General features: G+C 36.5%; 1 protein-coding gene across 1 annotated transcript in view; it reads right to left on the bottom strand.

Moving 5' to 3' along the window:
* The window catches only part of PHF21B (PHD finger protein 21B), a 165,958-nt gene that overhangs the window by 46,061 nt on the left and 104,623 nt on the right, over positions 1-15,274 (bottom strand). The window lies entirely within an intron of this gene.

The following is a 15,274-nucleotide window of genomic DNA, read 5'->3' on the forward strand; positions in this document are numbered from 1 at the left end:
GTGAACTACATAAAGTTGACTTGGCAGATAGTAAAGTGATATTTTTAACGCAGTATTATCTTTATGCCTTATGAATGAAGTTAGATACAGAGTGGTGAGCAAAACATGGTTTTGTGATACCRAATCAAGTACACATACATCTTTCCTCCCTAAAAATATCTAGGTAGTGCCAATCCTTTGCTCACTTCTCACGTAGCTATAATGATAAAGATACCTATATATCTATGTAAATGAGTTCTACTGTAGATGGTCTGAAGCTCGCATCTTTTTACAAGCTTCACCCATAGACACTCTGATAATATTGGATTGGCGACATTGTAAATAACTTGTACCTATTTTCCACACTAAAAGAAACAGGCAACTTACATGGTTAAAATTGAGTCCTACCTCTGAAGGACATTGCTAACTTTTCCCCTTTGCCCTCTTTCATGCACATATCCTCCCATACAGAGTTAATATTTTGCTTAACTGGCCAATACTCTTAAAATAGGTTTTGTAACTTTTATCTAACCTTTCTTAATTATGTTGGGAAGACATAGTAATAGAAGCAAGTGCACGACTGTCATTGTAACAGCAAGAGACATTTTGTCTCTGGCCACAGAAAGTTAGCAGGTTGATAGAAATGTCTAATAATCAAAAAAAGAACAAATTCATTTGGATTTCTCTACATCCATTTCTCTCCAAAACAAAGATATCTGATCACAGCCAGTAAGATAAGAGTATGTTAATACTCTCCAACTGGGAAACRAAATAAAGAGGAAACTAAATATACTGTAATCAGAAATCAAACAAAGATAAATTGTTTCAGGTTCATGCTGATATGTTCTTCTCAGATCACAACACCAGAGTGGTAAAATAAGGTACTTTATTTTAACTATAGTGTTTGATAAGAATACTATGTATCTTCATGCAGAGTATCTCCARAAATCTTGTCCTAAACAGTTTTTAATTTCAGCTCTACCATTCCTCCTGGAGACAACTGGGTTTGTGAYGTTATATATTCAGGAAAGATTAAAATGTGCGTTAAGAGTTGGCTGAGTTAACCAAAAAGGAGACCTAYGCAGTTAAAAACACGTAGACAATTTTTCCTGAGTACTCATGGATTATCAGTACCTGGATTATCCATGGAAAAATACACTCCATTCAAATACTCTCTTGAGCAGCAGCAGAAGAAAAGCATCATTGCCACCCATGGAGGCAACGACAAGCAGTTACACCTTCCTGCTTAAGTGAAGGTCTTGGCAGCAGGAGAATGAGGAAAAGAAGGGAGTGTTCTGCAGGGATAACTGCAGTTACCCCTCTAGGAGTGAAACACGGGATAAAAAGAACGGAGAAGGATCCTATAAACTATCCAAATGAAAGACTTTATTGCTCTTCTACTGTATCACTGTCTCAGAATTTGGGAAAGAGGATGTGATGAGTTCCTATAGGGTTTGGAGAGGAGAACTTGCGCTGCCAACTTTTACTATTGCGACTCATTGAACATATTACAGCTTCCTATTTTATACTAGCATGAACTAAAATTAATTCAGTCCAGTTATTTTGCTTTTAAAGCAAACACCAGAACAAATTTCCAAACCCACACTAGGAGAGCTGAAATTTTGTCATTCAATATGATCTGTGTTTTTCCTCCATCCCCCACATTCTTTATAAACAGATTTCATTTGTAAAGCAATGTGTCCAAGTTTTTCCTGGAAGCATCAGGGGCCCCACAACTTCTCTGGGGCTGCAGATGCACCCTCTGTGGCCAGCTAAAACAAGTGCTTCTTTCTAGAAGGTTGTGCTGAAAGTGTAGCTGCATCTCTCATCATTTTTATACATGCTACCACAGACCTTGAAAATGCACATTCTGATACTCATATCCCTACAGATACTGGATTTGCAGGAGTTTTCAGACTGGTCAACAGAATACCACATATTAAAATCAGAAATGCTGACATTGAATGGATTGGGAATCAACTATAAAGAAAAGTTAGATAAGATAGGGTTATCAATTGGTAGGATACACAAAACTCTGTGTGTCTGAGTAATAAATCTTTTTCCTTCTACTACTACAAGTATYAACCACAAGCAAAAAAATAATTCTGTCTAAAATAGAATGCTTCTATCCCATGTGAAAGGAGAGCATCTCAGCCTATGTATGCATTATTGTGCATGTTTAAATCTGCTAGGTTTAAATACACAGAACAACTGAGTCAAAAGGAATGTGAATGAGTGAAGAAACAAGAAACACCATAAAACTGTACTGTTCTCTTAGCTTCACTTGAAAACAAAGCCAGAATGTATTGTCTAAGGATATCAGAGAAATGAAATATCATTACTTCTGTCACCTGCATTCTCAAAAAAAATCTTCAGATTTATTTTCCTGATTTAGGAGTACTGCAGCTATCTCAAGAGAACAGAAACAAATTATGGCATTCTAAGGTTATGAAATTTTCAGTGACAAAGATGCAGCCTACTGTTTACAAATCTTTTATAGGAAAGATCTGTTATTTAACATTCAAGGAAACAATGTCAGGGTAAAAATCACATGGTCAAGAGAAAAATCAAAATATTAAGCTCATAATAATAGCACTCTAATATGTTGCGACAGAAGAATATTTGAGAGTCTATTTTATTTTTCACTATTTACATTATTTTTCTCAGCTTGGACAGTTAATAGTTTAAGCTATTCTATCRGCAGATTTCAATTACAGTAAACTCTGTACTTTTCCCGTAACACATTTCATGTTTTATCTCAGGATGCTTCACCTAAGTCAGTATTATTGTCTCTATTTTAGCAATGAAAAAATTTGAGGTTCAGAAGTAATGTAACGTTGTCAGAGCCAGACTGTTGCACAGGTGGAAATGCAAGCCAGACTTCTTTTCTCTAGTGTGTCATTCACATGATTGATTAACCTCATCTCATCTGCTGATACACAGTCAAATCTGAGTGGCCTAATTTTTAACTCAGATTTTAATTATCAGACCAGGATGTCTCCATGATGATGAGTCAAAGTGGGTAAAGCACATAAAACAGGGAATCACTGTTAGTCTCTGCGGAATGACTGAGGTGTGGGAGTTAGAACTGATAGCAGGGCAATTTGACTCTGGATACATTTTCAGCTTTTCAAAAAACTGTTTTGTTCCAGTTTAACTTGTAAATAGAAGAGTAGATAAAGCTACCTGCTTGGCAAACAAAAAAGTAAATATCCTTATCTCATGTTACAGGCTAGGCAATGAGAACTGGAAAAACTCCYAGCTGCTCAAACTATGCAGTGACAAACACTGCTCACCTTAATACTTCAGTTCTAGTCAAGTCCTCTGCTCAAGGCTATGGACTCCAAGAAGAGAGTAAGCAAGAGCGCTCTCCTCTAAAAAGTGAAATAATCTTTTTTTTCTCTTGTTGCCAGTGCCAACTGCTTTCACTCATAAACCGTCCAGGCTTTCCATGGTGAGCCTGGTGGATCAAATACATGTCACTCACTAATTCTACACTATCTTTTTCATCCATGTGGGGCTTTTTTTTTTTTTTTTCTCCTTCCTTTCTTTCCGATTTGTCCAAAGAGCAAGCTGGTGCACATTCTTATAAACCTTTAATTAACAAGCTGAAAAGACATTTTTCTGGCAATGCCTGACCTTTAAGCACTTTGTATGAATTTATTGATACCAGCAGAAACAATAATTTAAAAGGTTATTTTATGAGTGCTGAATAGTTTATGGCAGCACTTTTGTCAAGATAAATGAGTTTCTTATTACTACATTTACAGCTCTAAGCATTTTAATAAAAAAGGTCTATAAAAGTCAAAGATAACTTCAAATCTCTCCTCTCTCTAAGTCTACTTGGGCTTTTCTAGTGACCCCCTGAATTACCTACAATGTGGTAGCAGTACTGAAAYGTGCAGCAATGGGGGAAAGTTCAGAGTCAAGTTTCAGTTTGCCTCAGAATTCTTTTGATTTGATTTTATGGATTTACTATTTTTACAATGAGAAAAATTTTCAGATATAAACAAATTCATCAGGTGTATTTTCCACTGCCTAGCTCACTAAATTTTACACCAAGCAGCACTTGTTATGGGCAGGCATCTAGGAGTTTGTGACCCTTGGCTACCTTTACCACAAGCACCAGCCCCAGACCTCAACTGTAACAGAAATTTCAACCCCCTGCATCATTCATTTGTAGGAGTTAATGGCTAATGAACACATATGGCTGCAATACCAAGCACCTCCAGTCTCGTATCTGCAGCGACCTATCCAGGGTAGACATCTAGCTGGCATGCTAGGGGAGTCTTTTTTGCATGAGTGAGCCACAGATGCTCTTGGACAAGAGCCACAGCAGGCCCACTGAGCAGGTGACCTGCAAATCTCAGCTCGTGGGTAAATGTCAGCCAACAGCACGCTCTGAAGGGTCATGGTTTGAACTGCAAACAGGTGAGAAGCAACTGACAGAATCTTTATAAGTGAGCAGTTTACTCACTAAGAACATGATAATTAAAAAAGAAAAGAAAAAACCCTAAAGCCCCAGAATAGGACACTGATACTAAAAGACAAAGCACAGTTCCTCCTGCATATCCGAAAGAAAAGGGAAAAATGTAGGAGATGTTGCCAAGTGTAGCTAAAAAAAATCACCTCTCCCCCTGAGTTTTTCTATTAATACCCAAAAGCATTGCAACTATTTGCTGTATTTTCTTCTCCTATACTTCTCCTGCATTAAATCAACAGAGTCCCTTGAGCAAGGCACTCTCAAAAAGAACGGAGAGCAAGAGGAGGACAGGGACAATGGCAAGGGGACAACRGAAAAAGTGAAAAGATGGTAAAGATGGTTAGCAAATGAAAGGCTGCTGGGGTAGAAAGAGAGATCAGGTCTACAGGGTCGAGGACCAGATTAAGGGCCATACATTTGGTTCCCTATTGCCTATTGTCTTACAACTYTTTTAGTCAATGCCTGAGTTTTTAAATGCATGACTTATACATATTTGTGAGTTTAGTAAACTTCTGCATTTCAGCCCCGAATGAATAGAACGGTATCTCCACTTAACTGAAAGATATTTATATTTTGCTCAGTTTGGGTAGATAAGATTGTTAGATTGTCTCTTACTATGCTTGCTTTGAATTATAAATTATTTTCCACTCTCATTTGCATGTACTAATAAAAGCTTAAGGACCTCTTCCTATGATTCATTATTTGGACAAACTCACTGTTGAGTTTGGATACATGAACAATTTARGATTAAATCCCAGAGGTAAAACTGTTAGCGGACATAACTCCTCCAATTACAGAATTATACTAGTACAGATAAAATTGCTGAAGTCAATCACTGAAGAAAATCAGGTTCAGTGAGTAGCAAAAGGTTAAACAGCTACTGGTGGGAAGCCTTTCACTACAGCATGTTACCAAAACAAATACTTAACTCAGGAACATACGGACTTGTTACATCTTAGCAGAACAGTTCAATTATTTTTGAGCTCAACTGACACTGCATTGTTACATTATTTGCAAACTATTTTACACTGACATCAATACTGCAGCATAAATGTTGYGTTCCTACAAAGTACTATAGAACTGCTAATCTTTTCTTTTTTTYTTTTTCYTTTTTTTTTTTTTTTTTTTTTAAGTACATATGCGTCTTTCTAAGATCTAGGTCTTCTTCTTGTTGCAAAAAAGACACTTAAGCTATTAAAAAAATGTTTTTGTCTGTTATGTGTTCAATATTGGCAACAACAGTTTTACAGAATGGATTTTTAATGTGGTAGTGACAGGGGAACAGATTGCTATGGCAACAGCAAAGATGAAAATTCTTAACCTGAATGGATCATCACTGAAATAATTGCAGGGKTTTTTTTACCSATTCTACATTCATTTTACAACTGAATGCTGCATTCAACTTTGAACTTGCTTCATGTAAATGCCAAGCACTAAATGCAACCTCCAAGTTCATTTGACTTAAAACTTGCTGCATGTTACTTCTGTAATCCAAGATAGTTACTGTTCTCTAGCTTCCATAAACATCTGAATACCATTATTTTTCCATATACTCCAACAATAAAATACAATGTGCACTTGGATATAATTTTGACGTTCTTGCAAAATATACATACATATATATTTTTTCTTTCCTGTGGGAAAAGGAAACCTTGTGCTGTGGAAAATCGTGTAAACAATAGTTAAACTGAGATTTCACAGAAATTTAAAGAATTCTATTCTAGCTTTTAGAAGTAAGAGCTTGTTTTCTCCACTTCCTTTCTCTCTAAACAGAATTCATTTATCATGTTCTTGTATGCATGTTTGTTATTACTACAAGGTAGACATTCAATCAGAGGCTAACAAGCCCTGTCRTATTTTTTCTTTCTTATATATCAGTATTTTTTGAAATGATCATTTCTTTGGACACTAAAATTACCCTTCCAAGCAATTGCCATTACAGCCAATTAACAAAGACTCAAACTAAGCCAGATGCTGCTGCACTGAAGCAGCTACAACTGCTCCCACTGCCTGTTAGTAAGGTCCAGTAAGAGGGTAGTAACAAGCAGCAGGAGGCAAGCTACCACCTTCAATTCCTAAAACTGCTTTGAAAGTGACAGTGTGACCGAATTCTTGATTGTTGATGATGCAAAACTACTAATTTCTTTCACCACCACTCATCTGCAAGGGAACAGACAGTGATATCAAAGCTCACAAGGGTATCAGAGCWGTATACACAAAGATAAAGGAAATAATTTATCCCCACTTCTACCACGTCTCTTACACTTTTCAAACCACCATCTTTACTTCTTGCTAYTTATTTATTCTCATCTGAACGACTCAAAAAATAGAAACTCAGTTTGAACACATTATGGACAAGTACTCTATCAAAGGAAAAACACGCTAAGTAAAGTTCATGAGTTTYCTTGAAGTCCCATCTCTTACTTACTCAAGGGGACAGATGCTATGGCAAATATCTAGTCTTAAGTTCAGGTTCTATCCCATTATTTATTGGTTAGTACTTTGTTTTATTTAAAGGCACAGTTATTTTTATCAAAGGAAACAGTCAGGATCTTTGGTTCATCATTAGATCACACTCTAGCTTCTAAAAAAAAAGAGAGAGAGAGAGAGAAAGTTTGGTTATGTGAACTGCATTAGCCTGAATATACCAGTTCTGTGATTTGATACTTTGTTCAGAAATCAAATTCAATTAATTAAGTCTCCAGCTACTGCACAAATGAGTTGCAACAACACTCAGCAGCTGTGATCACAACTACAGTCTCTTCTTCAGCCGATTCCTAAAAGATTTGCTGTTTAAGGACTAAACTGTTCCAGCTTGTTGTTGTTTTTAAAGACTAATGGCTTCAAATTACTTATTCTCTGTTCACAGGATGCAGAAAATATTTCTGAGTGAAGGAAAAATGCATGTACTGTGTGTCACACAGAGCAGACTCCAGCCTATCTCTAAAGCTGGTTCAGGCATGCATAAAAGAATACTCAGCAGGGGCACTTTAAAGCAGCTGCTTTAGTCCTACTACCGTAACTCAGTTGAAGGACATGAGGATTGGGGTAGAGGAAGAGGATGAGGAGGGAGGAAGAATAATGGAGGAAATAACCATCATTCCTTGGTAATTTAAGAATCAGCACCTATCAAAAAGGCCCCTGCTGCTATTAGTAGCTAGTGAAAATTACTGTACCCTCCATATCATTCCATCTCAGCACCCATAGGGCATGAAGCTGTTTTTGCAACTTCTTGCTCTGAGCTTTCGTTATACATTCTTCATTCACACTGACGAACTGGAAAACATGAGGGGAGAGACAGCTCAAGACAATCTAATTGCTCATTGCCACACAGTCCCTTTTGTCAGATGCTGTGCTGAGCTAATTCAGCTTACTAACCAGGAAAAAGAAAGTTTTCAGTTGCTTGAATTAGCTTAGGAAAGCACCCAACAAGGAATGGAGTAAGGACATGCACAAAAACAATGTTTCTGGAGACTGGGGGCAAGAGAAGGGGAACAGAAAAAATGAATGATGGTTGCAACCTTTTTGGAGGCAGCAAGCTATTAGATCAAATCAGCTGTCATAACTGTATGCTGTTACCATGCCTTGCATATAAAATCTGTTGGAAGGAATGTGAAGACTTTGCCTAAATTCCATATAAAATGTATATAAATGTGACTGATGTTAAAATTCTGCTGTTAAAACAATTACAGTTAGAAAAAGGAAACAGTAACTTTCCCAAGCAGTCTTAATTTGAATGTGCAGAACGTCCCATGAGCTTGCTTTATTTACTTTTTAGGCAGACTACCCAGCAATATTGAGCCGCCTGCCCATCAACAAAACCCAGTGGGAAATACTGCTTTAGTACAGCATGGCTGAATTACCATTACTATTGAATTCTTAACTTTCATATTCCATAGTTCTGGGATTGTAGCTGTCAAAATCACTGTCGATATTGTTACTTATRTGCCTACTTCCAATTAAAAGAAAATATTGAAAATATAGAAGGCAGCTGAGTTGGCTTTGGACAATGATAAACTCTACAGAATTCACTTATAAATATAGTTGATTTTTAGAAGAATGATCCAAATAGAAGGGCTGATCTTTTATGTAGATTTGTTCAGACAATAACATGATATGGTAAATTTATATATATATAAATACATATGTATGCACACACACACAATATGGATGTGAATACACACACACACACATTTCAGAATACATAATAATATATTACACATAATACTTCCCAAAGTTGTAAATATACTGAAATGAGCACCTACTAGAACAAGTATTTCCCCACAATGATAAAACCAGAAAATCTCAGAGATAATGAGAAAGTCTCTTCTCCTTCCTAAGGCACTGCATTAATGTTACTGCAGCAGATCCAGCCTTATGAAGAATAAAATCAGCAAAGGCTCCTCTGTCTCAGAGCCCAGAAATTAAATGTTTCTAGCATGCAGAAACTGTAATATCAAAAACAGAGAAAGAAATCAAAGCACAACTCTGGCCTACTATCTAGCTCATCTGACTTTTTCTGGGTCCTAATTACGACATTTGGTCCTGCTAGTCCTAGATAAACCTGTACACTGGAACATCTTCCAAAGTCCTAGAAGGCTGAGTTTCAGAAAAAGCCACAGTGTGGCTATGTCCAACCTGGCTCCGGCTAAAAGGTTCAAAAACATATTCTCAAAACATTCTGCTTAGCTGCTGTCCAATCTTAGAGACAACTAAATYCTTATTTATGCACCTTGGATTAAACCAGTAACTTTCTGTAGGTGCCTGGAGATTTGCTTGTTGACAAGCCTGGAAGCCTGACCTTAAAGGCATTCAACAACTTAGCATCTAGAACCAAATCCAAAAGAGGACAGAGATATTGCACTGTACAATGTCCAGCTGTTGGAGCCTTACTGAAGCTGGTAGTTAGGAACTGAAGCTTCTCCATGCAAGGTAGGCAAAAAGGGTGGGCACTTTGGGGAGAAATCTGCAACTAGTGTCCCAGGMTGGAAGCTATGTAGAGCGTCAATAGGACTGTTCTGCTGCATTACTGTCTCTARGTTTTGGTACTCTGCTCTGAATTAAGAGACCTGCTTCTCTAGCACCTGGGATTTGTATTCCTAAACACCCTCTTCAATGTGAACATTCAACTACTTTCATTCAAAACACACTTAAAGGAGGCTATTCTTCCCTTTCTTCTTCCTTCAGTCTTTCCTTTCAACTGATTTCTCAGGAATAAAATYGTATACTCCAAAGAAGGAAGATCTCAGTTCCCAATTAGCCTGGACTCTCTGGTAAGCCATTTAACCATCAGAGCATACTTTGGAACAAGACTCTCACAGTTTTTCCTGTTAAATTTGTCCCTGAGAAAAGAAAGAACATAGACTTTATAGTCCAGTCTGAGAGAAGAGAGACCTACAATTCCAAGCAATGTTCTGGCCAGTTTGTTATTCAGCTAACGTAACAGTAGTTCTTGTGATGCCCCAAAACAAAACATTGAGCATGCAGGGAAAACAACTAGTAGAACTGTAGGCACTTACAGATTTCACCTATATCCAGACTTGACAGCAGCCTAATAAATATTCTGATSATCTAAAGTTTGAGTTCAGGACAGCTATGTGCACTTCAGCACATAGTACTTTTACAGAGCTAGCCTTAACCTATTTTGCTAGAAATAAAAGAGATGAGGAGAAAACATGTCCTGTTTTTAGCTTACAGATTTTTCAAATTAGACACAACAGTAATCACTTCATAAAGGCAAAATTGTGAATATTTACAAGCCCTCACTGTGTTTAGTGAAGGTCTGTGCACAGATCCTTACAGAGATCATTGAAGAGATCAGATCTTCATTCCACAGCCGTTTCCAGAACAGAATGGGGAAAGAGTTTGTTTTGTTTTGTTTTGTTTTGTTTTTGGACAATGGCATCTTAAATCCACAATAATTGTCAGGGAGATGTACAGCGTACCACCTGAAATTTTTTAAAACTTTTTTAGACTAATTAGCTCTCACTCTGGCAGGGTTATTTATATCATGCCACTGACCCAAAAAGCAAAATGTTGATAAAAGGATACCATTCAGGTCTTCAGCAGACACAAAAGTTCTGTACACTCTGCATCCTGACAGTGTAAAGTAAAATCTTGAGAATTAGGAGAAACAGGCCTCAAAGGTATGCTTTTAATGAAAAGTTCTCTTTTAAAGAAAATATAATATTCGTTAATGGCAATATAAGTCTATTTTGCTGTTGTTTAATCCTTTAAATAATAGTGAAACTTTATGAGTAGCTTGCTGGTACAACTTTAGTATTACTATCTTTGACTTCAGAGGAGATGCTCCAAATTTACACATTTGAAAATGTGCATAGRACTTGTTCAGTCATACTTAGTTATTGAGAAGACTTATGAACTGAAACTTATTAAAAGAATTAATGAGAAAAGACTATAAAYCAAGCTCTAGGATGATTCTGGTTCTGTGTAACAACTTTTAAACTCTGAAAGAATTCCTGGCCAGAGCAACCAGAGTTTGATCTTGTGTTCCTCAAGCCTTGAGAACAAAGGGTAAACATTTTGAACCATCACAATACTTAGTCTGGCTTTAAAGACCACATTAACATCACAGATACACCAGAAACTTGAAGTCTTTGTATTTGCTTGTACTTACAAGGCTGGTTGGGCTTYTCTTTTCAAGCAATACTAATAAATGCACTGTCATTTCCCATATAACAAGAAATGATAAAAACAGTGATACAAGACGATAGAACATAGATTATTCAAACTTTTGAAATGGCAGTATATTTGGAAAGACAAGGGGAGGGGAAAATGAATATAGTGAAGTTTCACTTTTAAGTAAACATTGCGATATCAGAGAATAGGATGATGGTATTTTTTAGAGTAACTGCTAATTAACTACCACATACAGACTTCTAAAATCAAATCCTGCAGTATCCCTGCCAAATTTCCACAAGATTGTCATTCCTATTATGATAAAACAGCTGTCCTTCTGAATGTCTTAATGTATTGATTCTTGAAGTAGAAATGTGTATTACATGAAATTAAAGAAGGCTGACTTGTATTTTTATTTTACACACCTAAGGATAGTAAGCATACAGCTAAAGTTTTTAAATCATCATTAACACTTCAGCAAACCACAGGAAATAATGTTACTTAAATCTTATCAAAACTGCCAGGTACCCTCCAGTATCACCTATTCAATCTCTACTAGTTCAGTGCTTTTGTAGGTAAAAATGAACTTACTTCCAATATAGCCAATCTTGTTGCTTGAATCAGTGAGGGATGCAACAATCAATTTGTTTATAATATCACAATCCATCAATGTATGTGCAAATTTGATGACACAGTCACTGAACTGGGATCTTACTTAATAAAATCAAACACGAGAAACAGACTAAACAGAAGACTATAATCAGATTTCACTGAAGGGGAAAAAAAATCTGTTGTCTCCATTAACTAAACATCTAGTATAAAATCAGCGGGGATGTGTTCTTATTTTYACTGGCCAAGTCTCCAAGGACAATATTTGGCCAAAGAGCAAAAAGGGCTGACTTTTTGCTTATGCAATAACAAGGTCCCTGGACCAAACCTAACATAGCAAATGCTTAGCCTTAAACATGTGATTGGTCCCACGTACTTCAGGCAGACTACCTACATACTAAAAAATGAGACCATTACTCCTCCTTCTTGAAAAAAAAAAAATTTATGCTTACTTGTTTTTGGAGCTATATTGATCTCCTTTTTCAACAGTGTTTAAACATATTCTTAATGACAATCTAACACTAAGTCATAAGCAACTCCACATAAGAAACTCCACAAAATTGTTTTCACTAATCATTGACACTGTTTTCCTTAAAATGTATTTTGAATCAGAATAAACAAAAAGATTAAGACCTCAGCACAGAAGAAATACACTCAGTTATAAGMACATGATTAATCCTACTGAAGACATGTGAAATACATACATGTTAAACTCAGGGTTATGCTCAAATGAAGGACAATATATCAATCTGTTCTCTGAAAATATGATAGTGAAGCCTGATTGCAAGATCAAGAAAAAGCATTTTGGTTTGTCTTACCTTGCCTGGTACCTGGCCTATTTTAAAAGGGCCTATGTTTCAGTTTTCGTAATGATAAATTCCAAGTCCAATGCAAGCCTTTCCGCCCTCAGGTCAAAAATGTGACTCAAGTCTACAGTGCACCTTCTGCACAAGAATTATCTGCACTGAAGCAAAATCAAGCCCAAGAATGATTTAAAAGCAGTCAAAGAAGAAGCAGACCCAAGATAAATAAAAGTTAGTTAACTAGCCTTTTCCCACACATACATGAGAATCAGAAACACACGATATAGCTGTTAACAGCCATCCGCCAACACTCTGTCCTTGTCACTGATGGGAATTGAAATATATATCTCTTGCCATTCAGTTATTCTCTAAATTTAGAGATGAACAAATGTGGCTAAATTTGGATCAAATCACTCTCTGACTCACATTATCCTGCTAGGTAGAAATCCTTCACACATCATACACAAAAAAGGCCACTGAATGTAATACACAATCCCTTACCTTTAAAATATACTGCATGCAGTCAAAGCAACAAATAGAAAAAAAAATTTATAATTAAACCACAGGAAGCCTATACAAATAATTCTGATATAAGCACCAGAAAAGTGCTCATGTGTTTAAGTATGCACTCAGGAAGCTAGGTCTTCAGCTATAACAACATTACTTTGAGCACAACTCTATAAAGTCCTAAGCTGTGAAGCTCTGACCTTTCATATAGGAATATCTCCACAGATAGATTTTTTTTTCTTTCATGCACATATACAAATACTTCTAATTGCTTACTGTGTAGCAATTTAACTTGACTCTTTATAAAATGGCTGTGATGTGAAGATAACAACTAAACCCTAACATCAATAAGTGCTAATAAATATTAATATAACATAAGCACCACTTTTACTGCAATGTGAAACCAGTTTATTATCCACAGATGAAATCAAATTGCTGGCTTTATTACTGTCAGGAATGACTTCTAAGATATTTCTATTTACTACTTGAGTATTCATCAGCACTCTGTATTTACAGCATCCTCTCTCTCTCCCTCCCTCTCTCCTAGTCATACATAAGATAATTTAAGAGCAGTATTTTCTGCTACAGTTTGCCAATTAATTTAAATATAGACTCAATACATATTTGAAGATTAGTACCAGACCCACTGTCAAATCTTGATACAGTTCTAACATCAATAGGAAATCTTACCATACTTGTGTTTGTACTATGAACATTGAAAGATGATAAATAGGAGTGTGCAGACCAGTACCAAACATTCAAATTCCTAAAAATCATTCAGCTGCCTCATAAACTACAAGGATAATGAAAAAAACACCTTTTGGTGATAACCAAAACTAAGATGTTTGGCTATATTCCCAAAGCCTTTCATTTCCTAAAGTGGTGCTTTTTATTAAAGTAACAGTACATGCAGAATAAGTAGATGTTTTTATGTATCCTGTAATTTAGAAAACCTAAGAGATGATTTCCCCACCCCCAAAGTTGATCATCTTTCATTATTACAAACTGCACTTCAATTTCAATTCACACAGCCCTCAAATTTTCTATCCATCCCCTTCCATTCTTGCCCCCCCCCCCTTTTAAATAGAACTAACTTGAAAACTCTGACATTTGCAAGAATGCTTGCCTGGTAATTTAYGTGAGGCACAGACAGCCTCAAATTACAATGAAACAGCTCCAGTGTATTACCATTTTTAGAGCACTCTTTGGCTTTCTAAAGTGAATCAAAGCTCTCCATGGGAGCTCYTCTGATTAGTGTCAAAACAACGTGTTATAAACTCAGAGCATTAGAACAAGGGATGCTGAACTTTATTTGTTTACATGGGTGGCATATAAATATACATAAAAATACCACAGAAACTTCTATAACAGGACTGCCTATATATTACTATATTTTAAGATCTTCTTTACTAGGAAGTTGAAACAGCTCCCTAGAAAAGGTGTGAAATTTAGAAGTATACATTTTCCCCTCTTGGTCTCTTTTGGTTGATTCTCTAYGCAAGTCAATTAATTACTTCGAAACTGTCTAGAAGGACCTAGATGATATGAACAGGCTGAAAGCTCATTCACTCTCTTGCTGTATCAGGAATCACTGACAAAATGAAAGTAACTTCAGTTATCTCCTTTTTCTGCTCATATTCTTTGGTAGAGATTCTTCTCAGATACTTGCAGGGGGAAAATCTATTCCATAAATACTAAAGTAGCATCCATATCTGCACTYCAGTTCACATGAACCTAGACAGTGGACATTTAGTGATAGGAACCAGAAAGCAGAACTATAGTGCGTTCTCCAAAATTGCATCTTTTTGTTGTTTCCTATGGGTTTAAGTTCCTGTAGGGCGCTGTCTGTTTGGCAGTCGCCACAGAAACATGTTTAGCAAGGTTGCTCCTAGATCCTTACAGCAAAGCATCAGACAATCAGTGTGAGTCCACTCTTGCTTGCTCTTTCCTGATGAATAAACCACTGTCTTCACTAGAAATGTTTGGCTATGGAAGGAATACCATGTTGTGCCTAATCAGGTTTTATTCAGTGTTTATTCAGTCATTGATACCAGTGGGTGTTTGACCCTATTGTTGACCAAATGAAAACACAGATTGAGAAAAGCAGAAATCCATGTACTTCAGATGTATTGACCATATATGTATGTCTGGGACATTTAAAAAGGAAGCCATTTATAATCAGGAAGCGTAAGTGCTTATTCTGAATCTGACATTTAAATATCCCATCAACAGCAACCAGCATTGCAAAATGGTT

This window comes from Rhea americana, unplaced genomic scaffold, assembly GCF_003343005.1.
Source record: "Rhea americana isolate MKP2758 unplaced genomic scaffold, rheAme1 scaffold_91, whole genome shotgun sequence".
In the NCBI taxonomy this organism is placed as follows: Eukaryota; Metazoa; Chordata; class Aves; order Rheiformes; family Rheidae; genus Rhea; species Rhea americana.